This window comes from Chiloscyllium plagiosum, unplaced genomic scaffold, assembly GCF_037043375.1.
Source record: "Chiloscyllium plagiosum isolate Xiang-an unplaced genomic scaffold, Cpla_swu_hap1 HiC_scaffold_1, whole genome shotgun sequence".
In the NCBI taxonomy this organism is placed as follows: domain Eukaryota; kingdom Metazoa; phylum Chordata; class Chondrichthyes; order Orectolobiformes; family Hemiscylliidae; genus Chiloscyllium; species Chiloscyllium plagiosum.
In genome coordinates this window covers 112,795,448-112,822,828 of record NW_028270139.1, presented here as the reverse complement: position 1 = coordinate 112,822,828, position 27,381 = coordinate 112,795,448, and the positions used below count along the sequence as shown (strand labels likewise).

The 27,381-nt window shown below is 40.5% G+C and overlaps 1 pseudogene across 1 annotated transcript in view; it reads right to left on the bottom strand.

Moving 5' to 3' along the window:
• Window positions 1-6,312, bottom strand: part of LOC122547158 (aquaporin-3-like) — a 30,841-nt pseudogene extending 24,529 nt beyond the window's left edge. The window contains exons 1-2 of the transcript XR_015757928.1: window positions 6,147-6,312; window positions 4,823-4,949 (exon numbers count right to left, since the gene is read on the bottom strand). The product of XR_015757928.1 is annotated as an aquaporin-3-like (transcript). The remainder of the gene's footprint in view (window positions 1-4,822; window positions 4,950-6,146) is intronic.
• Between the last annotated feature and the right edge of the window lie 21,069 nt (window positions 6,313-27,381).

The following is a 27,381-nucleotide window of genomic DNA, read 5'->3' as shown; positions in this document are numbered from 1 at the left end:
GCACCAGACAATAGAAAGGGAAAAGTTTGGTAGATTGGCTAAGTTGTCCTATAGCATCCAGGGAAGTGTAGGCTAGGTGGAATACCCATGGTAAATACAGGGCTATGGGCTTCTATCTGCACTGTAGGGATTCTATGATCCATATTTATCCTTTTGGACACCATCACCATTGTTGAGACAAAATACCCTCAGCCTGTCTCCCATTCAACTGTAGGCCTGGGATGTATTAAAATCATCGTGGGAGGAGAGATAATGCCATACATTAATACAATGGAGGCAAAATCACAGAAACTTTAAATGACATTTCCAATCATTACCCTTCTTTATTAAGCGGAGCTACTTCTGTCATTTTCAACATTCTTCGGTTATAGGACTCCAAAACCATTGAAGTTGATTTTGTGCACCAGGATTCACTATCATTGCTGATGCTCTAGCCATAGGATTACAAGAAGATCATGTAGACCCTTCATTCTCTCAAAGGAGAAGCTGAAAATGGAGAGGAAGAGGCAACAAAGATGAAGGCGACCAGTCAGAAGAAGGCATTTATAGAACTTAACCTGTTCCTTCAGGACAGGGAGGGAACCCATCTCTTACGTCGTTCATTTAGTGGAGTCAGAGGTCCAAGTTCATGCTGAAAATGTTTTGTGGTTATAATGTCCAAACTGTTCATGGAATCTCTGCTATATCTTCAGAGCAGAGACATTCTTTTGTTGAAGAAGACATCAAGAAGGTAAAGTAGTTTTAAGAACAGCCTCAATGTCTGTAGTTAGAAGAAGAAATTCCTTCCTGTGATGAAAGCCAGAGCTCATTAAAAAGCAAAATGAGTCAGGCATGCTGGAGTCTCAGCTTCTGCACACATTAGACATGAGTGGACTCTTGGACACAGCAGGCAGCTCAGCTGAAGCTAAAGGACCTGCTAAGGTCAAAGGATATCCCAATAAACTGGTGCAAATATAGACACTTTAATTAAAGAGCTAGTATCTGAAGTAAACCTTATACAAGTTCAATGACAAATGAATATAGACGACATTTCAAACATTTCTAAAGCCAGTAAGGTGACCACAATATCTGAGTTGTCTCAGATTATGGTATGAGAAATTGACCTTCAATATGGAATGAAAGAGGTCTCCTGGTTCCTACACAACGTCATAGACATTGAAGCTTCAGGCTGCTTGGATGGTACTCCACCTAAGTTAGCAGAACATAGTTTTACAATCATATGTAGGAAACATCAACATGAACTTGACACATTTAGAGAAAAACTTCAAACCTCAGAAATAACCCATCATGTGGTAGTCTAACAACTTCAAGCAGCTATTCGAGAAATATTCAAAGAAATACATATACTTATGACCAAATTGGATTCACCCAATATTCAACAGATACTATTAAACTGCCTAAATGACAGGCCTGGGGTCGGGGAGTCCAGAACTAGAGGGCATAGGTTTAGGATGAGAGGGAAAGATATAAAAGAGACCTAAGGGACAACTGTTTCACACAGAGGATGGTATGTGTATGGAATGAGCTGTCAGAGGAAGTGATGGAGGCTAATACAATTGCAACATTTAAGAGGCATTTTGATGGATATATGAATAGGAAGGGTTTGGAGGGACATGGGCCGGGTGCTGGCAGGTGGAACTAGATTGGGTTGGGATATCTGGTCGGCATGGACGAGTTGGACCGCAGGGTCTGTTTCCATGCTGTACATCTCCATGACTCTATGACAGGTGGTGCCTGCAATGGGGTCTCAACAGTAAGCCATGGAAATGAGACTTTTTCAGTCAACCAAGTAAATGAAGAACCTAACTATTTAGATGAATAATGCCTTGGAGAAGCTCAAAATCAAACATCAAAAAGAACTCAAACATATCAAGATATTTTAGACATATATTAGGAGCAGGAGGGTAAGTAGGGGAAGGGTGGGTCCACTGAAGGACAAAGGGTAGTAAAATTATAGAGGGGTATGTCAATATTCTGGGCATGTCAATATTAAAAAGGACAGGGTTTTGGGTGTCTTGAAAAACATTAAGTTAGATAAGCTGACAAGGCATGATAGGATCTATCCCAGGAAACAGAAGGAGGCAAGGAAGGAGATTGCTGGGGCATCTTCTTCAGCCACAGGTAACATCCCAGAAGACTGGAGAATAGCCGATGTTGTTCCTTTAATTAAGGAGGTCAACAGGGATAATCTTGGAAACTATAGGCTGGTGAGCTTTACATCAGTGGTAGGGAAATTATTACTGAAGGTTCTTAAAGATAGGATTTACTCATATTTGGAAAAGAATGGGCTTAGTAACGATAGTAAGCTTGGCTTTGTGCAGGGGATGTCTTGTCTCATAAACTTGATTAAATTTTATTGAGGAAGTGATAAAGATGATTAATGCGAGCAGGGCAGTAGATGCTGTTCACATGGAGTTTACTAAAACATTTGACAAGGTCCCTCATGGTAGTCTGGTCCAGAAGATTAAGTCACATGGGATCCACGGTGATATGGCAAATTGGATACAAAATTGGCTTGGTTGTAGAAATCAGAGGTTAGTTGTGGAGGGATGTTTTTCTGACTGGAGGTCTCTGACCAATGATGCTGTGCAAGGATCAGTGCAGGGAGCCCTGTTGTTTGTAATATGCATAAATGATTTGAATGAAAATGAAGGTGGTCTGATTACTAAGTTTGCAGAGGACACAAAAATTGGTGGATTTGTGGATAGATGAAGAAGATTGTCAAAGTGTACAGCAGGATATGGATCAGTCCGAAAGTTGATGGAAAAATGGCAGATGGAGTTTAAACTAGACAAGTGTGAGGTGATGCATTTGGGAGGTCAAATTCAAAATGAATAGTAAATGGCAGGACCCTTCGGAGCATTTATGTACAGAGAGATCATGGGTTGAAAGTCCATAGCTCCCTTAAAGTGACAACACAAGTGGATAAGGTGGTAAAGAAAGCATAGGGCATGTTTGCCTTCATCGATCGGGCATTGAGTATAACATTTTTCAAGTCATGTTGCAGCTGTATAAAACTTTGGCGAGGCCACACTTGGATTATTGTGTGCAGTTTTGGAGTAGAGGCTTTGGAAAGGGTGTAAAAGAGGTTTACCATGATGTTTCTCAGATTGGGTGTATTAGCTATAAGGTGAGGTTAGACAAACCTGGATTGTTTTCAAGCACTGGAGGCTGTGGGATAACCTGGTAGATTATATATAAAATTATGAGAGGCATGAATAGGATGGATCATCAGGGTATTTTTCCCAGGGTTAGGAAATGTCAAACACTAGAGGTCTTGGCTTCAAGTTGGTAGGAGGAAAGTTTAAAGGAGATGTGTGACATAAGTTTTTTACACAGAGAATGGTAAGTACCTGGAATAGGCTGAAAATGTGTTGCTGGAAAAGCGCAGCAGGTCAGGCAGCATTCAAGGAACAGGAGAATTGACGTTTTGGGCGTAAGTCCTTCTTCCTGAAGAAGGGCTTATGCCCGAAACGTCGATTCTCCTGTTTCCTGAAGAAGGGCTTATGCCCGAAACGTCGATTCTCCTGTTCTGTGGATGTTGCCTGACCTGCTGCGCTTTTCCAGCAACACATTTTCAGCTCTGATCTCCAGCATCTGCAGTTCTCACTTTCACCTGGAATAGGCTGCCAAGGGAGGGAATAGATGCAGATATGATAGAAACATTTAATAAGCCTTATATAAACACATTATACAGGCAGGGAATAAAGGGATACAGACCATGTACAGACAGACAGGATTAGTTTAGTATAGTCAGCGCAGACACAATGGGCTGAAGCACCTGTTCTTGTCCTGTACTGTTCTACGTTCTTTATTCTATCAAAGCTACACAACGGTACATGAGTTTATAGACTTAATGAAAAATTGAACATAGTTTTGCAAGAAATTCACATAAGGTGATGGCTCATTCACACCGAAATTCTGCTGGAGGTTCTGCTTTAGCAATCAAAAATTATAAATAAGATCGTCATATCAGAATATCCTACAAGAATTAATGTGAATCCTATAAAAACATAAAGCCTGCCTTAATTGTATTGTTACAAACCAGCCAGAGATAGACCTGTAAAATTGATTCATAAAGGGCAAAAACACCAACCACATTCATTTTAATGTCAGGCCTACAGACCTTAGGATAACCTCCCTGTAGTTTCACTGTATTCACAACAATGATTCCAGAGATGAGAAAATTTAGTTGCATTGATAGATTGGAGAAGTTAAGGCTGTTTTCTTTGGAGAAGAGAGTGTTAAGAGATGATTTGGTGTAATCATGAAGGATATGTACAGGATAGAGAGGGAACAACCATGGTGGATCAATCAAGAACGAGAGGGCACAGGTAGGTATAAGGCATTTGGCAAAAGAAGCAATGAAAACATGAGGAGAAACTTTTTCTCACGCAATGGATGGAGGGGTTATGGTCTGTCTGAGATTGTGGTGGAGCCAGGTTCATCTGTGATTCTGAAAGTGAAGTACTCGATACCAGTCTCGAATAGACCAGTCATGTCTGATCTTTGGAGATGAAGAAAAGACTTTTGCCCATTCATGTGAACTTGCTTAGAAGTGGTAAAATGTTCTAACTTACTACATTGCATTTTGATCATGTTTGAAATATTGTTGCTTAATGCCGCTAACTCTCAAAAAATTTTTATGTTTTAGGATTATTGGCTCAGTAAAGTGATAAGCCTCTGTAGCTTTCACTCAAAGTATTCTAAATGTTTCTCCGAGCAATAGTTTCATAGTAGCTGTCTTTTTGAGAAGTGTTCCACTCAGAGTTACACGCATACTGTTCTGAGATTCCCTTAATTTTCATGAATATTTATGTACCTGAGACTTTACTAGTTACCAATATACCCAGAGCTACTGCAAATCCACCAGCAATTGTAACAGTCAAGAATTCTTTGTGTGTGCCATAACTGAGAGTAAATTGTGCAACTCCTCCACAGCTAAGCATCTGCAAAGAAAAATAACGATAATTAATCATTTGCTGTCTTTTTGGATTGATTTGCATCCCAGATATGCCTGAAGATATACTCGGGTAAGTATTACAGACAGTTGGCATGGGGCAGGGAGGACAGGGGCAGGGGAGTTGTACTACAGTCATTTTCTGCCAGAGTTATGGTATTCCACTCAAATTCTAGTTTTATTTTTTGTACAAAATTTGACAGATTGCATTCCCAACTAATGAGAGTGCTTAAATCCCAGCTTTAGTGGGTACTTGTACTACAACGGCTTTGTCAATTATTCAACACAGCATTGTGCCTGAGCACTATAACTCAGCAAGAGAGAAAGGCAGCTGCTGTCTAGCTCAGCTTGCAAATGGGCATTTCCTATCAATTGGCTTTGGGAGCTGTGCACATTTTCCTGCACTTCGAATGGTAATTTCCACCCTTCTCTTAATTCAATGAATTATACTATTAACGGTGGCACAGTGGTTAGCACTGCTGCCTCACAGCACCAGAGACTCAGGTTCAATTCCTGCCTTGGGTAACTGTCTATGTGGAGTTTGCACATTCTCCCCGTGTCTGTGTGGGTTTCCTCCCACAGTCCAAAATGTGCAGGTTAGGTAAATTGGCCATGCTAAATTGCCTGTAGTTTTAGGTGAAGGGGTAAATGTAGGGGAATGGGTCTGGGTGGGTCCCTCTTCGGAGGGTCGGTGTGGACTTGTTGGGCTGAAGGGCCTGTTTCCACACTGTAAGTAAGTAATCTAATCTAAACTATTCCAATTTGGTTAATGGAAACAGTATTGGCATTGGAATTGAATTGGAAATGTATAAAAAGATTACAAATATTTAAATACACTAAAAATTTTACTTAACAACATATTTTAGCTTTTGGAAGAATAACCCAGTTGCAGGCATAAAATAATCACACATATTGAATGGACATTAATAAGATCAGAGCATTGTGAAAGTGAAGAAATAAAACCTACTTAAATTATACATTTCTACATTCATTTGGAAAATTCAAGTGGATTTCATATTTAAGTTTACTACTGCATTTTGCCCTATGTATCAATCTGCTATGGCATTTAGTTCATGACTAATAATTGTGGCTACATAATTTTCATGACTGTTGTGAAGGTTTGATCAAGTTTTTAAAAAGTACATCTCAGCTTAAAATACTTTTAAAATTCGGTGGAAAAACTCACCGTGTGAATCAAAGTTCCTAAACATTCAGCAAGGCATTGTTTCAACAGAAGACTTTGGACTTTCAGGATAGTTGTCATATTTCTGATGATTTCTTTTTGTCTTTCCATTTTTAACCAATCTCTGAGAAGTTGTTGTGAATGCAGACCCAGTTATTTGAGCTCTGAATTTTCCTTTAAATATGCTCAGAATGTTACCGAAACATTCATCAAACATTATTTAAAGTCAAGGGGATGTGGCAAGCATCTGACACAAAATCAGCTATTGGTTTGAAGAGTAAATATCGCATTATGGTAAGCAGTTTGTTGTTCAAAACAAACTTGTCCAGTAGTATCTTTTCAAAGTCACTAGCTTCCCACCAAACATAACTAAGAATTTGCAGTGTGATGTTTTCGTTCATAGACCATAAATTATAACAGTTGAAACCAAAAGCAGAAGCAACTATTGACTAAATAATTAATTATTCAATTTCACATCAACATCATGAATTTAAGCATAATCCACCAGAAATATTCATTCTGCAACTGAAATTATTTAGAAGCTAGGCAATAAAAGCATTGATTTATACCTCCATTGAATTTTTCAATGTCTCAATTTAAAATCATTCAGCAGGCATTCTGGGGCATCAATAAAACATTGATCTGACTGTTTTATGAGTGTAAAATATGTGTAATAATAACCAATTCACAGGGCAGATACCCTGTTCCAATCTGTGTAGCATTCTGATGACTGCAAAATTGGTCATACTTTTATTTTCAGAAGCCACTAACTGGACTAGCCATATAAATACAAGAGCAGGTCAAAGGCTGAGACTTCTGCAGTGAGTAACTCACCTCTTGAATCCCCAAAGACTAGCCACAGTTTACAAATTACAAGCCCAGAACATCACAGAAGTCAACCTCCCATCCACGCACTCCATTTACACAACCTGTTGCCGTGGAAAGGCTGCCAACATCATCAAAGAGCCATTACATCCTGATAAGGTTCTCCTACAACCTCTTCCATCAGGCTTGAACTCACACACTAGCAGGAACAGCTTCTTCCCAGTTAGACTGATAAATGGATTCTCTCACTTCGAATATGTTGATCTTGCTAAAGTTGATCTTACCTAATGCATGCCCTGTGCGATGTAACTTGTATGCCTCTGTCTAGTTTTTATACCCTACGACCTGTATGTCCCGGTCTGTACTGCTAATAAACAAAGCTTTTCACTGTACTTAGGTACATGTGATAGTGAATCAATCAAATCAAAGGACTCTGATGGAAGAATCATCACTTGCTAAAAGAATGTAGCTCAATACCATCCTGAACAAAGTAGCCCACTTGAATAGTACCCCATTTAACCATCTTAAACATTCACTCCACCCCCACTAGTGCACAGTCTTTACGGTGCACCCAGAATACCATCGTCTACAAGATGCACCTCAGGAATTCATCATTGCCCCTTCAAGCAGTACTTCCCTAAACCATGTCCTGCAATAGTTGGAAGAGTAGAGCAGAATGTATGGAATAACCATCACATGCAAGCTCCCTTTCAAGTTTCACACTATTCTGACTTCATTAGTGCTGGATCAAAATCTAGATTTTCCTACTTAGTACCACTTTAGGTGTACCATTGCTACATGATCTCGGTGTCAAGAAAGCAACTCACCACCATATTGACAACAGCAATTAGATTTGACAAATAAGTGCTGGCCACGCTGTCCCATAAATGAATGAACTGGTTTATTCATTAATGCAAGCTCTGATTAGTATTTGAACGAATTTGCACAAAGGATAATTCAACATTCAGCAGTTCTTGTTCAAACTGCTTAATTTTCTTCATTTGATCATGAAATACTGGCAAGACCAACATTTATTGCCCATCCTCAATTTCCATTAAAAATGTGTCTCCTTGATCTATTGCAGTCCACATGGTGAGCAGTTACCAAAGTACCCTCTAAACATTTAATTTCAGATTCAGTCAATGTTTTAGATCTTGACTTGCCCAATCAATTGATAAAGGAATCATTGCAGGGTGCTCTAAAAATATCAAAAACCTTAATCATTTTGTTTTTTGGATTTGGATAATTAAACGCTTGCTCAAATGTTATTCTTTAGCTTTGAATTAGTGTCTGCATTATTAGGCTGATCTTTATGCAATCTGAGATTCTATCATTAAAGTGACTAAACTGGAAATAGTTGTCTATGGGAACATGATGAAATTCTTTCCTCAAGCAAGGAATTCATACCTTGCATTCCTCTTGATGCAAGTACTTCTTACCTCAGAAGAGTTAAATAGGAGAAAGTGAGGACTGCAGATGCTGGGAGACAAGAGTTGAAAAGTGTAGTGCTGGAAAACACAGCAGGCCAGGCAGCATCCGAGGAGCAGGAGAATCGACGTTTCAGGCATAAGCCCTTCTTCAGGATTCTGTGTTTTTCCAGCACCACACTTTTCAACTCAGAAGAGTTAAGGACAACTTCTCTCTCCTCAGTCACGCACACCAGCTCTGTCTTGATTTGAGCTAATTTCTGTTTTAATGAGAAGCTGCCAAGATGTTGGTATCCGGAATTACACACTTTAGCTCAACACAGAATCCAAAGGGTTTTTACAAATATATTAAGGACAAAAGGGCAACTCGGGAGAGAATAGAGTCCCTCAAAAATCACATGGTGGCCTTTGTGTGGAGCTGCAGGAGATGGGGGAGATACTAAACGAGTGTTTTGCATCAATGTTTACTGTGGAGAAGGACATGGAAGATATAAAATGTGTGGAAATAGATGATGACTTGTTGAATTCCTGGTGAAGGGCTTATGCCCGAAACGTCGATTTTCCTGCTCTTCGGATGCTGCCTGACCTGCTGTGCTTTTCCAGCACCACTTTAATCTGGACTCTGATCTCCAGAATTTGCAGTCCTCACTTTTGCCTATATGTTGAAAATTGTCCATATTACAGAGGAGGAAATACATAAAGGTGGATAAATCCCCAGGACCTGATCAGGTGCATTCTGGAATTCTGTGGTAAGCTAGGGAAATGATTGCTGGGCCCCTTGCTGAGATATTTGTGTCATCAATAGCCACAGGTGAGGTGCCAGAAGACTGGAAGTTGGTTAACGTGGTACTATTATTTAAGAAAGGTGATAAGGAAAGCCAGCGAACTATAGACCGGAGAGCCTGATGTCGGTGGTGGACAGGTTGTTGGAGGGAATTCTGAGGGACCAAATTTACATGTATTTGGAAAGGCAAAAACTGATTAGTGATAGTCAACATGGTTTTGTACGTGGGAAATCATGTTTCACAAACTTGCTTAAGTTTTTTTTGAAGAAATAACAAAGAGGATTGATGAGGGCAGAATGGTGGAAGTGATCTCTTTGGACTTCAGTAAGGCGTTCGACAAGGTTCCCCATGGGAGATTGGTTAGCAAAGTTAGATCTCATGGAATACAGAGGGAACTAGCCATTTGGATACAGAACTGGCTCAAAGGCAGAAGACAGAGGGTAGTGGTGGAGGGTTGTTTTCCAGACTGGAAGCCTGTGACCAGTGGAGTGCCACAAGGATCGTTGCTGGGTCCACTACTTTTCATCATTTATATAAATGATTTGAATGCGAACATAGGAGGTATAGTCAGTAAGTTTGCAGATGACACCAAAATTGGAGATGTGGTGGACAGAGACGAAGGTTACCTCAGATTACAACAGGATCTTGATCAGATGGGCCAATGGGCTGAGGATGGAGTTTAATTCAGATAAATGCGAGGTGCTGCATTTTGGGAAAGCAAATCTTAGCAGGACTTATACACTTAATGGTAAGGTCCTAGGGAGTGGTGCTGAACATAGAGACCTTGGAGTGCAAGTTCATAGCTCCTTGAAAGTGGAGTCGCAGGTAGATAGGATAGTTAAGAAGGCGTTTGGTATGCTTTCTTTTATTGGTCAGAGTATTGAGTACGGGAGTTGGGAGGTCATGTTGCGGCTGTACAGGACATTGGTTAGGCCACTGTTGGAATATTGCATGCAATTCTGGTCTCCTTCCTATCGGAAAGATGTTGTGAAACTTGAAAGGGTTCAGAAAATATTTATAAGGATGTTGCCAAGGTTGGAAAATTTGAGCTATAGGGAGAGACTGAACAGGCTGGGGCTGTTTTCCCTGGAACATCGAAGGCTGATGAGTGACCTAATAGAGTTTATAAAATCATGAAAGGCATGAATAGGACAAACAGAGTCTTCTCTGGAGTAGTCCAGAATTAGAAGGCATAGGTTTAGGATGAGAGGGGAAAGATGTAAAAGGGACCTAAGGGGCAACATTTTCACGCAAAGGGTGATGTGTGTATGGAATGAGCTGCCAGAGGAAGTGGTGGAGGCTGGTACATTGCAACATTTAAAAGGCATCTGGATGGGTATATGAATAGGTAAGGTTTGGAGGGATATGTGCCAAGTGCAGGCAAATGAGACTATATTGGGTTGGAATATCTGGTTGGCATGGACGAGTTGGACCGAAGGGTCTGTTTCAATGCTGTACATCTCTCTGACTCTATGACAGTCAACTGACCATTTATAACCAAATTTTACATTGGCTTCTCATCCTTCAAGTACAGAAGATTAAGATAATTAAAGGATTTAATACATTAATTAGAAATGAATATGTTTTCTCTGGTGTAGATAATGGACAGGGCATGATCTTAAAATTAGAACTTGAAACTTAAATAAGGGTAATTATATAGGGATGGATGCAGATTTAGGTGGCGTAGACTGAGAAAGACGTTTAGTAGAAAAGATGGTTGAACAACAATGGCAGACATTTAAGAAAATAGTTCATGACTCATTGCAAAGATATATCCCAGAGAGGAAGAAGTATAAGCCAACCATGGCTAATCAAGGAAGCTAAGGATTGCATCAAATTGGAAGAAAAAACATACAGTGTGGCAAAGACTAGTGGTAAACCAGAGGGTTGGGAAAATTTTAATAGGCAACAAAAGATGAACGAAAAGTAATTAAGAAGGAAAGAGTAAACTGTAAGGAAAGAAACTCACAAAATTAAACAATACGAGCTTCTTCAAAATGTATAAAAAGGAACAGTGAGGTGAAAGTGGACATCTACCCCATCAAGAATGAGGCCAGAGAAGTAATAATGGGGACCAAGGAAATGGCAGAGGCATTGAAGAGATACTTTCCATCTGTCTTCACTGAGGAGGATATTAACATCTTTCCAAAAATATTAAATAATCAAGGGTCTTGGGGAAGGGGAGAGGAAATAAATGCAAAGATATCATGACAAAAAATGTATTAGGGAAACTAATGAGGCTAATGGCTAATAGGCTGGATGTGATAGGTTGCATCCTGGGAAACAAAAATAAATAATTTACAGAGACAATGGATACATTGGTAGAAATCTTCCAAGAATCCTTAGATTTAGGAAAAGTCTCATAGGATTGGAAAATTATTAATGATTCAAAAGTGAAGAGAGACAAAAATGGGTAACTATAGACCAATTAACTTAACACGTCATTGGAAAAATGGTAGTCTGTTATAAAGGCTGTCAAAACATAGAAGTTAGTAATACCTAATTAAACAAAACAGTGGGGAAGGGGAAGGGGAAGTCACAAGTAACACATCTATTACAGTTCTTTGAGGAGGGAATAAGCAGGATAGTTAAAGGGAAACCAGTAGATGTTATATATTTAGATTTCCAAAAGGCATTTGATAATGTACCAATAAAGTTAAAGCTAATTAACAAGGTAAGAGTCCATGGTGTTTGAGGTAGTATATTAGCATGGAGAGAGAATTGACTAACTAATAGAAGAATGTGCCAAGGTTAAAGGGGCACTTTCTGAATGGCAACCTGTAACTCGTGGAGTGCTACTGGGATCACAACTATTTGCAATATGCTTTAATGACCTAGATGACAGAAATGAATATACTGTCACCAAGTTTGAGGATGACACAAAAGTAGATAGGAAGCCAAGTGGTGAGGTGACATAATGAGTCTACGGAAGAAAATAGACAGATTGAGAGAATAAGCAAAAACAAGACAAATGGAATGTAACGTTAGAAAATGTGCAGTTATGAGCCATGACAGGAAGAATAGAAGAGATGAATATTATTTAAATGGTCAAATTCTGCATTAAGCTGCAGCACAGAAGTATTTGTGTGCCTTCATGCAGAAATCACAAGAAGTTAAAAACTAAATTCAGCAGGTAACAGGAAGAGCAAATAGACAATTGGCCTTTATTTCAGTGGGAGTGGAATATTAAAATACTTGCTAAAACTAAACAAGGCACTGATCACCACACCTTGAATATTTTAAACAGTCTCATTCCCCTTTTCTAAGGAAAGATATACTGACTTTGGGAGCAGACCAGAGAAGGTTCACCACGTTGATTCTGGGTGTGGAAAGATTTTCTTATAACAAGAGGTTGAATAGGTTGGGGTTCTATATGTTGTAGTTTAGATGAATGACAGGAGATAGAATGTCGTCACCCATTTAAGGCAGAGATGAAGAAGATTTTGTTATTTCAGAACAGTAGTCAATCTGAGAAATTCTTTACTGCAGAGAGCTGTTGAGGCTGGGGCATTAAGCATATTCAAGGTAGAGATAAACAGATGTTTAATCAGTCAGGGTTATGGGAAAGGGCAGGAATGTGGACTTAATGATCTAATTGAATAGTGGAGGAGACCCAATGGACTGAATGGCCTATACTTTATGGTCTTGAGCAGTTTAGGGGGAATTGTCTAAGAATTGGTCAGAAAATTCTGGAAGTCTCTCGCAAAAGCATTTTTAAGACACTGGGAATTGAAAATTTTAAAATAGAGATTATTATTATTGGATTTGAGACATGGAGCAGCCATTAACTAATGAACTGGTAGAGAAGGTTCAAGTGATTGAATGGCCTATTCCCACCCCTCATTCAGAGCAGGTTGATTGTAAAAATGTGTGATGTGTGTGCTATTCATGTCATTAGGAGGCAGCAAGAAACATCAGCGACAAAGAAAAACACCTTTCAGAAGATAGGAAGCAGTAGGACCATGAATAGATTTGAAACAAGCTCGACAATTTTAAAATGAGGTCTTGTTTAACCTGGAACTAATGTAGCTAGAAGACTCAGGAGCAATGAGTTAAAGGGACATTTGTTGGCAGTTAAGAAATTAACAAAGAAGTGTTAGATGATTCCAACTTTTTTGGAAGTTTAGAATATGGAAAGTCAGGACTGAGTGTTGGGGAACATTCAAATCTAGAAGTAACAAAGGCACGAAGAAGGGCTTTATCAGCAGCTGGGATACAGAGAAGCGGAATCAGGTAATCTGATGGAAGTGATTATGTTAATACAGTGGGTAAGTGGCCAGAAGCTTATCTTGGTCATAGAGTCATAGAATCATAGAAATGTACAGCATGGAAACAGACCCTTCGGTCCAACCCATCCATGCTGACCAGATATCCCAACCCAAACTAGTCCCACCTGCCAGCACCCGGCCCATATCCCTCCAAACCCTTCCTATTAGTAGAGCCTCGACATACGAACGACCCCGTTCATGAACAAATTGGTTTACGAACAGGATTGTATGTAAAATTTTGCTTCAACGTACGTACGAAATTCAAGGTATGAACGAAGGTACGAACGCAAAAAGCCCTTGTGCGACCACGTGGTTTCATTGTTCTGCTTTGCTATGTGCTTGTTGAATGCAAAAGCTCTCGGGCCCCGCGTGATCTCATTCAGTTTGTCTTTGCCGCGTGCGCTGTGAACAGCGTTCATTGCTACGTCCAAACATTCTTACGCTATCTGAACAACGGGAAAAATTGATTCAGTTCGCGAACTTTTCGGTTTGTGAACCGGGTCCAGGAACGAATTAGGTTCGTAAGTCGAGGCGCTACTGTATATACCTCTCCAAATGCCTTTTAAATGTTGCGATTGTACCAGCCTCCATCACATCCTCTGGCAGCTCATTCCATACACGTACCACCCTCTGCATGGAAAAGTTGCCCATTAGGTCTCTTTTATATCTTTCCCCTCTCACCCTAAAACCTATGCCCTCTCGTTCTGGACTCCCCAACCCCAGGGAAAAGACTTTGTCTATTTATCCTATCCATGCCCCTCATGATTTTGTAAACTCTATAAGGTCACCCCTCAACCTCTGATGGTCCAGGGAAAACAGCCCCAGCCTATTCAACCTCTCCCTATAGCTAAAATCCTCCAACCCTGGAAACATCCTTGTAAATCTTTTCTGAACCCTTTCAAGTTTCACAACAACTTTCCAATAGGAAGGAAACCAGAATTGCACGCAATATTCCAACAGTGGCCTAACCAGTGTCCTGTACAGCCGCAACATTACCTCCCAACTCCTGTTCTCAATACTCTGACCAATAAAGGAAAGCATACTAAACGCCTTCTTCATTATCCTATCTACCTGCGACTCCTCTTTCAAGGAGCTATGAACCTGCACTCCAAGGTCTCTTTGTTTAGCAACACTCCTTAGGACTTTACCATTAAGTGTATAAATCCTGCTAAGATTTGCTTTCCCAAAATGCAGCACCTCGCAATTATCTGAATCAAACTCCATCTGCCACTTCTCAGCCCATTGGCCCATCTGGTCAAGATCCTGTTGTAATCTGAGGTAACCCTCTTCGCTGTCCACTCCACCTCCAATTTTGGTGTCATCTGCAAACTTACTAACTGTACCTCTTATGCTCGCATCCAAATCATTTATGTAAATGACAAAAGGTAGAGGACCCAGCATCAATCCTTGTGGCACTCCACTGGTCATAGGCCTTCAGACTGAAAAACAACTCTCCACTACCATCCTCTGTCTTCTACCTTTGAGGGGTTCTGTATCCAAATGGCTTAATCTCCCTGTATTCCATGAGATCTAACCTTGCTAACCAGTCTCCCATGGGAACCTTGTCGAATACCTTACTGAAGTCCATATAGATCACATCTACTGCACTGCCCTCATCAATCCTCTGTGTTACTCCTTCAAAAACTCAATCAAGTTTGTGAGACATGATTTCCCACGCACAAAGCCATGTTGGCTATTCCTAATCAGTCTTTGCCTTTCCAAATACATGTACATCCTGTCCCTCAGAATTCCCTCCAACAACTTGCCCACCACCGATGTCAGGCTCACTGGTCTATAGATCGCTGGCTTGTCCTTACCACCCTTCTTAAACAGTGGCACCATGTTAGCCAACCTCCAGTCTTCCAGCACCTCACCTGTGACTATTGATGATACAAATATTTCAGTAAGAGTCCCAGCAATCACTTCCCTAGCTTCCCAAAGAGTTCTAGGGTACACCTGATCAGGTGCTGGGGATTTATCCACTTTTACCTGTTTCAAGACATCCAGCACTTCCTCTTCTGTAATATGGACATTTTGCAAGATGTCACCATCTATGTCCCTACATTATATATCTTCCATGTCCTTTTCCACAGTAAATACTGATGCAAAATACTCATTTAGAATCTCCCCCATTTTCTGTGGCTCCACACAAAGGCCGCCTTGCTGGTCTTTGAGGGACCCTATTCTCTCCCTAGTTACCCTTTTGTCCTCAATGCATTTGTAAAAACTCTTTGGATTCTCGTTAACTCTATTTGCCAAAGCTATCTCATGTCCCCTTTTTGCTCTCCTGATTTCCCTCTTAAGTATACTCCTCCTGCCTTTATACTCTTCTAAGGATTCACTTGATCTCTCCTGTCTATATCTGACAAATGCCTCCTTCCTTTTCTTAAGCAAACCCTCAATTTCTTTAGTCATCCAGCATTCCCTATACCTACCAGCCTTTCATTTCACCCTAAGAGGAATATACTTTTGCTGGACTCTCGTTATCTCATTCCTGAAGGCTTCCCATTTTCCAGCCGTCCCTTTACCTGCAAACATTTACCCCCAATCAGCTTTTGAAAGTTCTTGCCTAATACCGTCAAAATTGCCCTTTCTCCAGTTTAGAACTTCAACTTTTAGATCTGGTCTATCCTTTCCCATCACTATTTTAAAACTAATAGAATTATTGTTGCTGGCCCCAAAGTGCTCCCCCACTGACACCTCAGTCACTTGCCCTGCCTTATTTCCCAAGAGTAGGTCAAGTTTTGCACCTTCTCTCGTAAGTACATCCACATACTGAATCAGAAAATTTTCTTGCACACACTTAACAAATTCCTCTCCATCTAAACCCTTAACACTGTGGCAGTCCCAGTCTATTTTTGGAAAGTTAAAATCTCCTACACTAACCACCCTATTAGTCTTACACGTAACTGAGAACTCCTTACAAATTTGTTTCTCAATTTCCCTCTGACTATTAGCGGGACTATAATACATTCCAAATAAGGTGATCGTCCCTTTCTTATTTCTCACTTCCCTGGAAGTACTTCCGGGAATATCCTCCCTCAGCACAGCTGTAATGCTATCCCTTATCAAAAATGCCACTCCCCCTCCTCTCTTGCCTCCCTTTCTATTCTTCCTGTAGCATTTGTATCCTGAAACATTAAGCTGCCAGTCCTGTCTGTAGTGAGCCATATTTCTGTATTGCTATGATATCCCAGTCCCATGTTCCTAACTGTGCCCTGAGTTCATTGGCCTTCCCTGTTCGGCTTCTTGCATTGAAATAAATGCACTGGGGCAGCACGGTGGCTCAGTGGTTAGCACAGCCCCAAGGACCTGGTTCGATTCCTGCCTTGGACGACTGTCTGTGGGGAGTTTGCACATTCTCCCTGTGTCTGCGTGGGTTTCCTCTGAGTGCTCTGGTTTCCTCCCACAATCCAAAGATTTGCAGGTCAGATGAATTGGCCATGCTAAATTGCCACGAGTGATAGGTGCATTAGTCAGGGTAAATATAGGCTAGGGGAATGGGTCTGGGTGGGTGTGGACTTGTTGGGCCAAAGGGCCTGTTTCCATACTGTAGAGAATCTAATCTAATCTAATTTATCAGTCCTACCTTGTTCTCTGCTTTGTCCCTGCCTGCCCTATTTGACTCGCCTTTGTTCTCAACTGTACCAGTCTCAGATTGATCTGTTTCTTCACTATCGCCCCGGGCCCTTTCCTATAACTGCCATCCATCACATTTCCTTGCTCTTGCAAATTACTCATTGCCTCTGTCTCTCCAACCTATCCATTCGATCTGATAGGATTCGCAACCAACGACATTTATTGCAGATAAAATCCTCAGTAACCCATAAACTCTCCCTAAACTCCTACATCCAACAAGAAGAGCCTATCACTCTACTAAAGGCCATTTTTGCTTTGTTTAATCTACAGATCCAGAAAATAGCACCGTCTTATTACTCTACAAAACACTGCTCCATGTTAAATTAATAGTTATGGCTTATATTTTAAGTTTAATCAAGAGACATATCTCAATAAAACATACAGTCAAGAAAGAACCCACTCTACTCACTACTGCAGACTTATTATATCTGGCTTAGCTCCAAAGAGTAGTGAAGATAAGGAACTGGGTCAGTGACTAAGGAGTGGAGTTTGTGATGGAAGCAAAGGCAATGTCTTCAATTTTCTCAATATTTAGTTGGAATAAATTTGCTATCTAAATCGACTCATCCAAAACTGGGACAAACAATCCAGTAATTCAGCAGTGCTATTTAAAACGTTTACCAATTGTTTGTTGCTAGTTTGACAAGTTCTTTAACTAGCTGGCATTAGCATGTGGTTGAGAGAGAGGAAATGGCTAGAATTGGTCAGGGGGGGGAGAAAGGGGGGAAGAAATTTTTATTGTCAGTAGGAATGCAGCAAAATACCATAACACCAATTGTTTCCTTGTCAACTGCCATGACCATGCCTGGTTTCAGACAAGAAAACAAAGAATAATCCAGCTCATAATATTGAAATATGTCCAAATAGTAGTCAGAGCAGATCACACTTCCAATTGTACAATAAAGAAGTGAGGTATGTAGAACATGGAGGTGGAGTCAACATTTGGATTTGAATGAGCCATGATGAAATGAAATGAATAGTGTGAATTAAAACCACAAAAATTGAAATAAAATGACAAATTGGGGCTGGGAGAGGATGCATTAACAGTAAAATACTAAACAAAAGTGGATCCTGGAGATATTACAAACTAAATGTATCAAGCCCAAAATTTTGATTTGTTCCTGGTACACAAGAAGTATCAAATCTGAATGTGACTGTTTTAATTTGTTAACGGGATGTGGGCATCATTGTCTAGGCCAACACTCATTGCCTGCTAAATGGGTTGGACATGATGGTGGTGAGCTACCTTCTTGAATTGCAGTCCCTGAAGTGTAGGGGCATCCATAAGGCTTTTGGAAAAGGAGTTCCAGGATACTCTCCCGGCGATAGTGAAGGAACCGTGATCTGTTTCCAAATCAGGATGGAGTGTGACTTAGAGGACAATTTGTCGGTGATGGTGTTCCCATGCCTCTGCTACTCTTGTCCTTCTTGGTGATTGAGACCATGCATTTGGAAGGTGCTGACAAAGGAGAGAGAGGAGGCGAGTTACTCACTACAGAAGCCCCTGCCTCTAACCTGTTCACAGGCCATGTTAATTAAACCTTGCTAATCAAAGGCAAAGTATTGAAGAACAAGGAAGGCAAGAAAAGACAAAATTACACAAATGATAATTGATTTATTTTACTATGATTTTGCGATCAGGGTGGCACATCTAAGTTATAGATAAACCATAACTCAAAAAAACACATTGAATATTGATCAGGAGCAATAAATGAAGGGCATCCAAGAATATTTAAGTAGATAGAACAAAAGCTATTTCTTTTTACACAGTTCATTAAATACAAGGGTAATCGAACAATATTTTAATACAAAATCTTGTTTTGACTTTTAAACAAGGTCAGAAGTGTGATCTTGGGGGATATGGGCCTATTACCTTAACATTAATAGTAAACAAGTACTGAGACCTATTATGATGGAAGCACTTTACGTTCATTTAACAAGGGGTAAAGGCAATAACTTTCAGCCAAACATAAGCTTTATGAGAGTGAGGATATGCCTCACAAATTTGTTGGAATTCAGTAGGAACTTAACAGAATAAGTGTGTGATAGTAACACAAAATGCTACATATATGCTGCCTTTCAAAAAGCTGAATAAGATACTTCACAGAAACTTGTAAACAGAATCAGATAAGGGAATTAATAAAACAGATAATATATTAATTAAGTAATAGGAAGCATGGGATAGTGGCCAGTATCAGCTCTACTGTAGTCATGGCCAGCACTGTTGCCTAGGGATCAGTGCTCGGAGGTTTTCTTTACAAAATGTTTTTAAATTATTTGGGTTAAAATGTTAGAAGTGTAATTCCCAAAAATGACACTGTTTATACAATAGCTAAAATTGTATTATAGACAGAGTAAAACAGCAATGGAACACAAGAACTAACACTGGAAGTGTTAGCCTCTGTGGAAAAGCCATTAACAAAAATGGTGTCAGCTTTTCTTCAAAACAGAATGTAAAAGGTTGGCAGGCTTATCAATTCTATAAAATAAAATGGTCAGTGGCAGAAACAGACACCAGAGGCTAACTGCCCTCCTGTATCTATTCAGAATTTTGCTATTATCAACTTCCAACACTAAGGCAGATCTTTGCTTTATACTTGAAATGGAAGAAGATCCTTGACATCCAATTTTAAGGCCAGCTAACTATCATAGTCAATGATGCATATATAAGCAGTAATATAAGTGTGGGAATGCAAAATTGCGTATAAGTCAAATTTAAAGGAATCAAAACACTGGAAAGGTAATGTCACAACAGAATTATAATTACATGGTGAGGCAGTAATGCTGTCAGACATGCTGAGTATTTCCAGCATTTTCTGATGTTATTGCTGGCTCTTGGTCAAACTAACGTGCACATTTTTAAGCACTGCTATTGAAAGTATGACATACCTTGAGTGGGAACTACTAAAGAAGCACTGCTTGTTACAATTAGTCAGGCATTCAGATTTTTGTGGGTTTAGCAAGTCTCTTGGCACAGTCCCTTGGCAGACTGGTCAGAAAGGTCAAAGCTCGTGGGAATCCGAGAGAAAGTGACAGGCTGGATCCCAAATTAGTTCAGTGATAGGCAGATAAGGGTCAATGGAGAATCTTGAGACTGCAAGGTAAAAGAAGATTGGGGGGGGAGCCTGACTGAGGATTACAAAATCATGAAGGGTATAGACAGGGTGGATAGAGACAAGCTTTTTCCCAGGGTGAAGGATTCAATAATGAGAGGTCACAGTTTCAAGGTGAGAGTGGAAAGTTTAAGGGGGATACATACAGCAAGTACTTCACACAGAGGGTGGTGAATGTCTGGAATGCGTTTCCAGCAAAGGTGGTAGAGGCAGGCACGGTGGATTCATTTAAGATGTGTCTGGACAGATACATGAGTAGGTGGGGAGCAGAGGGATACAGGTGCTTTGGAATTGGGCGACAGGTTTAGACAGTAGATATGGATTGGCTCAGGCTTGAAGGGCTGAAGGGCCTGTTCCTGGGCTGTAAATTTTCTTTGTTCTTCTTTGTTCTTAATGGGGTACAGGGCTCTTACATTGTTGCATATATCAATTGCTCAAACTTTAATATAGGGGACATGATTCAGCCCTTTGTAAATACACAAACATTGACAGGGAAGTTGATAGTGCAGGAATATATAATAGATTGGTGAGGTGGTCAAAGTGACAGGTGGATTTTAATCCTTAGAAGTAAGAGTTGGGAAGGGAAGGGGAAACAAGGTAAAGGAATGTAATATAAATGAAAAGGTCCTGGGAATTTGAGGATCAGTAGGTTCATGAGAATATGTCTACAGATTCCAGCTGAACGAATAAAGCCATAGAGATGTACAGCACAGAAACAAACCCTTTATTCCAACTTGTCCATGCCGACCAGATATCCTAAATAAATCTAGTCCCATTTTCCAGCATTTGGCCCATATCCCTCTAAATTCTTCTTATTCAAGTTGCCCATCGAGATGCCTTTTAAATGTTTTAATTGTACCAGCCTCCACCACTTCCTCTGGCAGCTCATTCCATGCACGCACCACCTCTGCATGAAAAGGTTGCTCCATAGATCCCTTTAGATAAGGTTAAGTGGTACATGGGATGCTTTCCTTTAGCTGAGGCATAAAATATAAGAGCAGGAGGTAATGCAAGAACTGTAAAAAAAGACTAGCTAGGCCTTAAGTAGATATGTGCATATAGCTTTGGTCACTAAATGTTTGGTAGGATGTGATCAACTGGAGGAATACTAAGATATTTTGGATATTGCCAGGACCAAAATATGTTACACAAAGAAAGATTGTATAGGCTGAGATAATTTTATATGAAATAAATGAGGGTGGTGGCATTTTAATTGAGCAGTATAAAATTATGAGTAGCCTAAATACAATGGAAGGAACTATTTGTCTTAGCAGGGAAGTTAGTAATCAAGGCATCTAGATTTAAAGTTTGTACAGAAAGATGAAAGGAAATGTATTTGTAGAAAGGGAGCTGAGGCTCTGGCACTCACTGTCTGAAAGGGTGGTAGAGTTAGAAACTTATTAAGTTTTAAGAAGTACCTGGATATATATACTTGAAGTGCTACAGGGCTGTGGAACAAGAGCAGTAAATTAGATTGAAAAGTTCTGTTTTTGGCGAGAGCACACATTAGTCCAAGTAAATTTCTTCTGTGCAATGAATTTCTAGGATTCTAATTGTAGGGTCCCACTTCCCTTTGTTTAGAAAAGTCCGTAAGTGCATGCATGGTCTGTATAAACAAATTATTTCACCTTTGTAGATGAAATGTGTGCAGGGCCCAAGTTAAACTCAAAGCAGCATTCCTGCAGCCTGCTGCTTTCTGTAACACCTCTTCTTTCAAATCATTCAGACAGGAAGGATTTTCATTGGGGAATGCATTTGTGGCAGTGATAACAGTAGGAAACATTTACATGAATTGACTCAAAGTCACCTAATACTGTCAAAAAGAAGTGTAAGAAAAGTTGCAAAAATGGCTAAAATTTGCTTTTAATTACTTTGCCTTTAATGTTTTGTCTCATACAGAATATATGTTTACTTACAAAGAAGACAAATTCATCCTGAATAGAATTTTGCAATGGATCATCCAGGCATTAAACATAATTTACAATGATAATTCCTTCACTGAAGCCTGTCATCTCATATCTAAAATACTGGCATCTGCATATTTGCATCCAAAGGTAGAAATAATGTGCTTTGGCAGATTAGTTGACACACCCAGACAAATCCCATTATTTAGGCTTCAACAGGAAGCAATATTCTAGAGGAATCACAACAGATGTTCTCTATGACGAACTGAGCAGAGAAGACATTTTAGAGATACTCATGGTTTCTGGACATAAAGCTGATTCTTACTGAGCTGATGCATGAGGGCAGCACAGTAGAATCTATATATTTAAAATCTGAAATATCTTTCAGAAACATATTTCAGAATAAAGGTAAAATCACCATATTCTTGTCAGACCGGAAGGTTGGTCTCTCATTAAAGAGAAACGACTGCTGGTGGTTTAACCTGACAATCACCACACTGCAGGCAAGCAGAAAGATTGAGAAGGAAAGTGCTTCATAGTAACTTCAGTCAGTGCAGGAATTAAACCCACACTGTTGGGGTTTCTCTGCATTAATTTGATTTATTTATTGTCACATGTACCTAAGTACAGTGAAAAGCTTTGCGGCACAGTGGTTAGCACTGCTGCCTCACAGTGCCAGAGACCCAGGTTCAATTCCCGCCTCAGGTGACTGTGTGGAGTTTGCACGTTCTCCCAGTGTCTGCGTGGGTTTCCTCCGGGTGCTCCGGTTTCCTCCCACAGTCCAAAGATATGCAGGCCAGGTGAATTGGCCATGCTAAATTGCCGGTAAGGGGTATGGGTTGCGCTTCGGCGGTGTGGACTTCCACACTGTAAGTAACCTAATCAGATCACAGGGTGAAAAAAAACTTACAAGTTACATTGCATTGGGCTGCTCTAGACAAGATCAACATTAAATAACATTATTAGCAATTTTTACAGATTTAGAATTTAAGTTTAGTAAGTGTAGAATGGCTATAAGAAAAGTTAGAGTTAGATCTGCTGCCGGGAGCTCACAAGGACTTGCACGAATTGGTGCCACAGTCTTCCAGTCAACTAAGCTAACTGACACTCTATTACAGAATAGGTTACACTAGAAGATAGAGCCGCGTGGAATTAGTTGTAAATTATTGTACTGAATTAATAATTGACTGCATTCCCATATACAGAACTTGATATAAATAGTTGCTGATCTGGTTGGAGAATCTTTACCAGCAGTACCCCACACTGATCAGTGTTAGAGTTATTGATTTTCACTTTCTTAATCAATGAACTGTACGGAGGGATAAGAGAAACAAGTTTATAGATAGTCGAAAGATTCAAATGACTAGCTGTTAAGGTTCATTTCTTTCAGCAACTCCAAACATGATTCAGGACTGAACCCCTGTTTGGTAAATGATAGAAGATAATGGAATCCCTGCAGTGCAGAAAGAGGCCTTTTGGCCCATCAAGTCTGCACCAGTCCTCTGAAGAGCATCCCACCCAGACATCTATCCTGCATTTACCAAGTCTAATCCACCTAGCCTATACATCCCTTTAAAGTTGATTTGGTTTATTGTAGTCATGTGTACCTACATTCAGTGAAAAGTTTTGTTTTGTGAGCAGTACAAGCAGATCATAGCAAACAAGGATATACAGATCATAGGATGTTTAGACAGAGCAAGGCATACAGGTTACACTGCACAGGAGGTGCACAAAGCAAGGCCAACATTATTTGAAGTTAGAAAGTCCATTCATCAGTCTAATAATGGCAGGGAAGAAGCTGTTCTTGAACCTTTTGGTGCTTTTGTATCTCCTGCTTGATGGAAGAGGTTGTAGAACAGCATTACTGTGGTGCGGTGGGTCTTTGATGATTTTGGCAGCCTTTCCACAGCAGCGAGCCATGTAAATGGAATTCATGAATGGACTGGGCTGTGCATACCACCTTCTGTAGTTTCTTATGGTCCTGGGCAGAGCAGCTGGCATACCAGGCTGTTATGCACCCAGATAGAATGCTTTCTACAGATGGTGCATCTGTAGAAGTTGGTGAGGGTGCTTATGGACATGTGAAATTTCCTGAGCCACCTGAAGAAGAGACGTTGTTGTGCCTTCTTGACCGTTGCATCTTTGTGGGAATTCCATTAGAGGTTAGCAGTTATCGTTACTTTTAGGACCTTGACACTTTCAACCTTCACTCTGTTGTTATAGATGGGGCCCACGTCCTCTTCCTTTCTTCCAGAAGTCAATGATCAGTGCTTTTGTCTTGCCAACATTGAGAGATTGTTACCATTGCACCATGTCACCAAGCCCTCTAACTTCTTTCTGTATTCTGACTCATTGTTGTTTGATATCCATCCTACCATTGTAGTGTCATCAGCAAACTTGCAGATGGAATTCATTCAGAATTTGGCTACACTGTTGTGGGTGTACAGTGAGTGCAGTTGTGGGCTGAGAATGCATCCTTGGGGGGCTCCAGTGTTGAGTGTTATTGTGGAGGAGGTATTGTTGTCTATCCTCACTGACTGCAGTTTATGGGTCAGGAAACTGAGGATCCAGTTGCAGAGGGCAGAGCCAAGACCAAGGTCATGGAGTTTTGAGATCACTTCCTGATTATTGAGGTCAGAGCTACTGGATGGTAGTCATTAATGCACATTGCATGTGCTTTCTTAGGTACTAGGATGATGATGGTCTTGAGACAGGTGGGGACTTTGACTTGTAGGAGGGAGAAGTTGAAGATGTCAGTGAATACCTCCGCCAGTCGGTTCACACCCAGGATGTGATTACTTGGCCGGGGACACCATCCGGGCCCATTACTTTCCTTGTGTTGACTCCCAGGAATGATGTCTGCAGCAATGACTGAGGGAACAGGTGTGTTGGATCAGGTATCACCGTGCCGCAGGCATTCTACTCAAACCAAGCATTGAATGCATCAGGGAAGGTTGGGTCTTTATCCACTATTGTACTCTGCTTCATTTTGTATCCCATAATGTTGTTGAGGCCTTGCCACAGGCAGTGGGTGTCTGTAAAGTTGGTTTGGGACTCTAACTTAGTCCAGTACTTTGTTTTAGCATTCCTGATGGCTTTGAGATCATATCTGGATTTTCTGTACAGATCTGGGTCATCCGAGTTGAATGCTACACAACTGGTCTTCAGTAGACAGTGGTTTTCCTGGTTCATCCAAGGTTTCCAGTTGGGGAACTCCTGGATTGACGTCTTTGGCACACAGTCCTCAACACACTTGCTAACGAACTTTGTGACAGTAGTGGCATTCTTGTCTAGGTTTTCCACTGAGTTCTTAAATATGGTCTGTTACAACACAGGGTAAACCCTCCTGCTTAATTTAAACCAGCAACACAGAAAAGATTTATCCTGTGCAGTAAACTATGAAAATTCAAGAGGTCAGGAACTATTTAAAGTAAAAATTGACAACTTTATTTCTTAAAGTATAATGGTGAATAATTAACTAACTACATACAACTCCTTCCTCTAACCTATCCTTTACTTTCCCTTCTATAATACTAGTCCGATAAAATCCTCTATTAAGATTTACTGAAAAATTCAAATTTCAAAACCAGCCAGTGGTTGAATCTTCTTTTTATCTTCCTCAGTAGATTTGCCCTCCAGGTTGGTGTTGATGCTTTTCTCTGTGCAAACTCCTTCTCTAGACAGGTACCTCTCAGAGAGTTCTGACTAGCAGCCTACATCTGTTGGTCTTTTGGCAGTTCTCCCCCACTGTTCTATTTTCCCCGACAAAGCATCGGATTGTGTCATTGGCTTTTAATATTGTCAATATACCAAATTCAAACTTGATTGGAGTTTGGTTTTTTGCGGGGGGTATAATTTAAACTGATTGGCCTAATTCAAATTTGTTTTTGTCTCCAGGCAACTAGCTACCCTAGCTGCTGGAACACGTTACATTGTATCGTATTCAGAACACTTGGTGCTGTCAGGTGGTTCTGCTAGCTTTTAACTCTCTCAAAAAGTACAGTACACCCACATCTTCATAACAGGTCCAGTCCAGCGATTCCAAGCAATCCCAGCGAAGCTCCTCCACTGCCCCAGACCAGCATTGTACTACTTTCTGTAAAGGATCTTCCCATTTCAGTTTCTGTTTGTAAGCTGGGAGGAGGAACACAGTATTGTGATCTGATTTTCCGAAGTGTGGACGGGAGAATGGAGCAGTAGGCATCTTTGATGGTTGTGTAGTAGTGGTACTGTAGTGGAGCATTTTTTGGCAGCACCCTCTTGAGGTTGACCTGGTTGAAGTCACTGGCTACGATGAATAAGACTTCAGGGAGGTTTGTCTCTGGAGTATTTGTGATGGTGTAAATTTCACTCAGGTGCTGGAAATGTTCCTCGGATGCTGCCTGACCTGCTGTGCATTTCCAGCAACATTCTAATCTTGACTCTAATCTCCAGCATCTGTAGTCCTCACTTTCACCAATATGTCATTCAGAGTATTCTTCACATGTGCCTGGGGTTCATATAGACTGCTGTCAGGATGGTAGAGGTGAACTCGTGCAGCAAATAGTAAGGGTGTCATTTTACTGTAAAGTATTCTAGATCTGGGGAGCAATGGCTCACCAGGGTCACCCCATCTGAGGACCAGGTGTTGATTAGGAAGCATATCCCTCCGCCTCCCGACTTACCCAAGGACGCTGTGTGGTCCATAAGATATGTGGGGAACCCTTCAGCTTGCAAGGCACAGTCAGGTACGGCAGGAGTGAGCCATGTCTCTGGATCAGAGCACATAGCAGTCTCTCAGTTACTTCTGGAAGGTAAATCTAGACCAGAGTTCATCCATTTGCTAGTGTCCCTGGACACTACAGACAATATAGCATGGACAATTCATCTAACCTACTTATCTTTGGACTGAGAGAAGAAACTGGGAATCAAACCTGGCTCCCTGACGCTGTGAGGGAGCGATCTAACCACTGAGTCACCGTGACATCCCTCAGCTTAACTTAAAAAATAGCGCTGTACACAGATAGTATCAACATAAAAATATATTTGCCCCTTCCTAACACACTTTGTATAATTGTACAAAAGAGACAAAAGGAATTGGCAGTATGTTTAGGTGACTTACTTTCTTTGCAGCCTATGTAAAGAGCTATTAAACTCTTGCTCACTCAGACCTGCTCTAAAGTGTTGAAAAGGCAAAACCCACTCATTTAAGTTTGTTGAAAAAGTCAATAATTCCTGATTTTCTTAAGGTACATGTCCAGAACCGTGAAGCAATGGACAGAGTGAAAGAAAGGATGC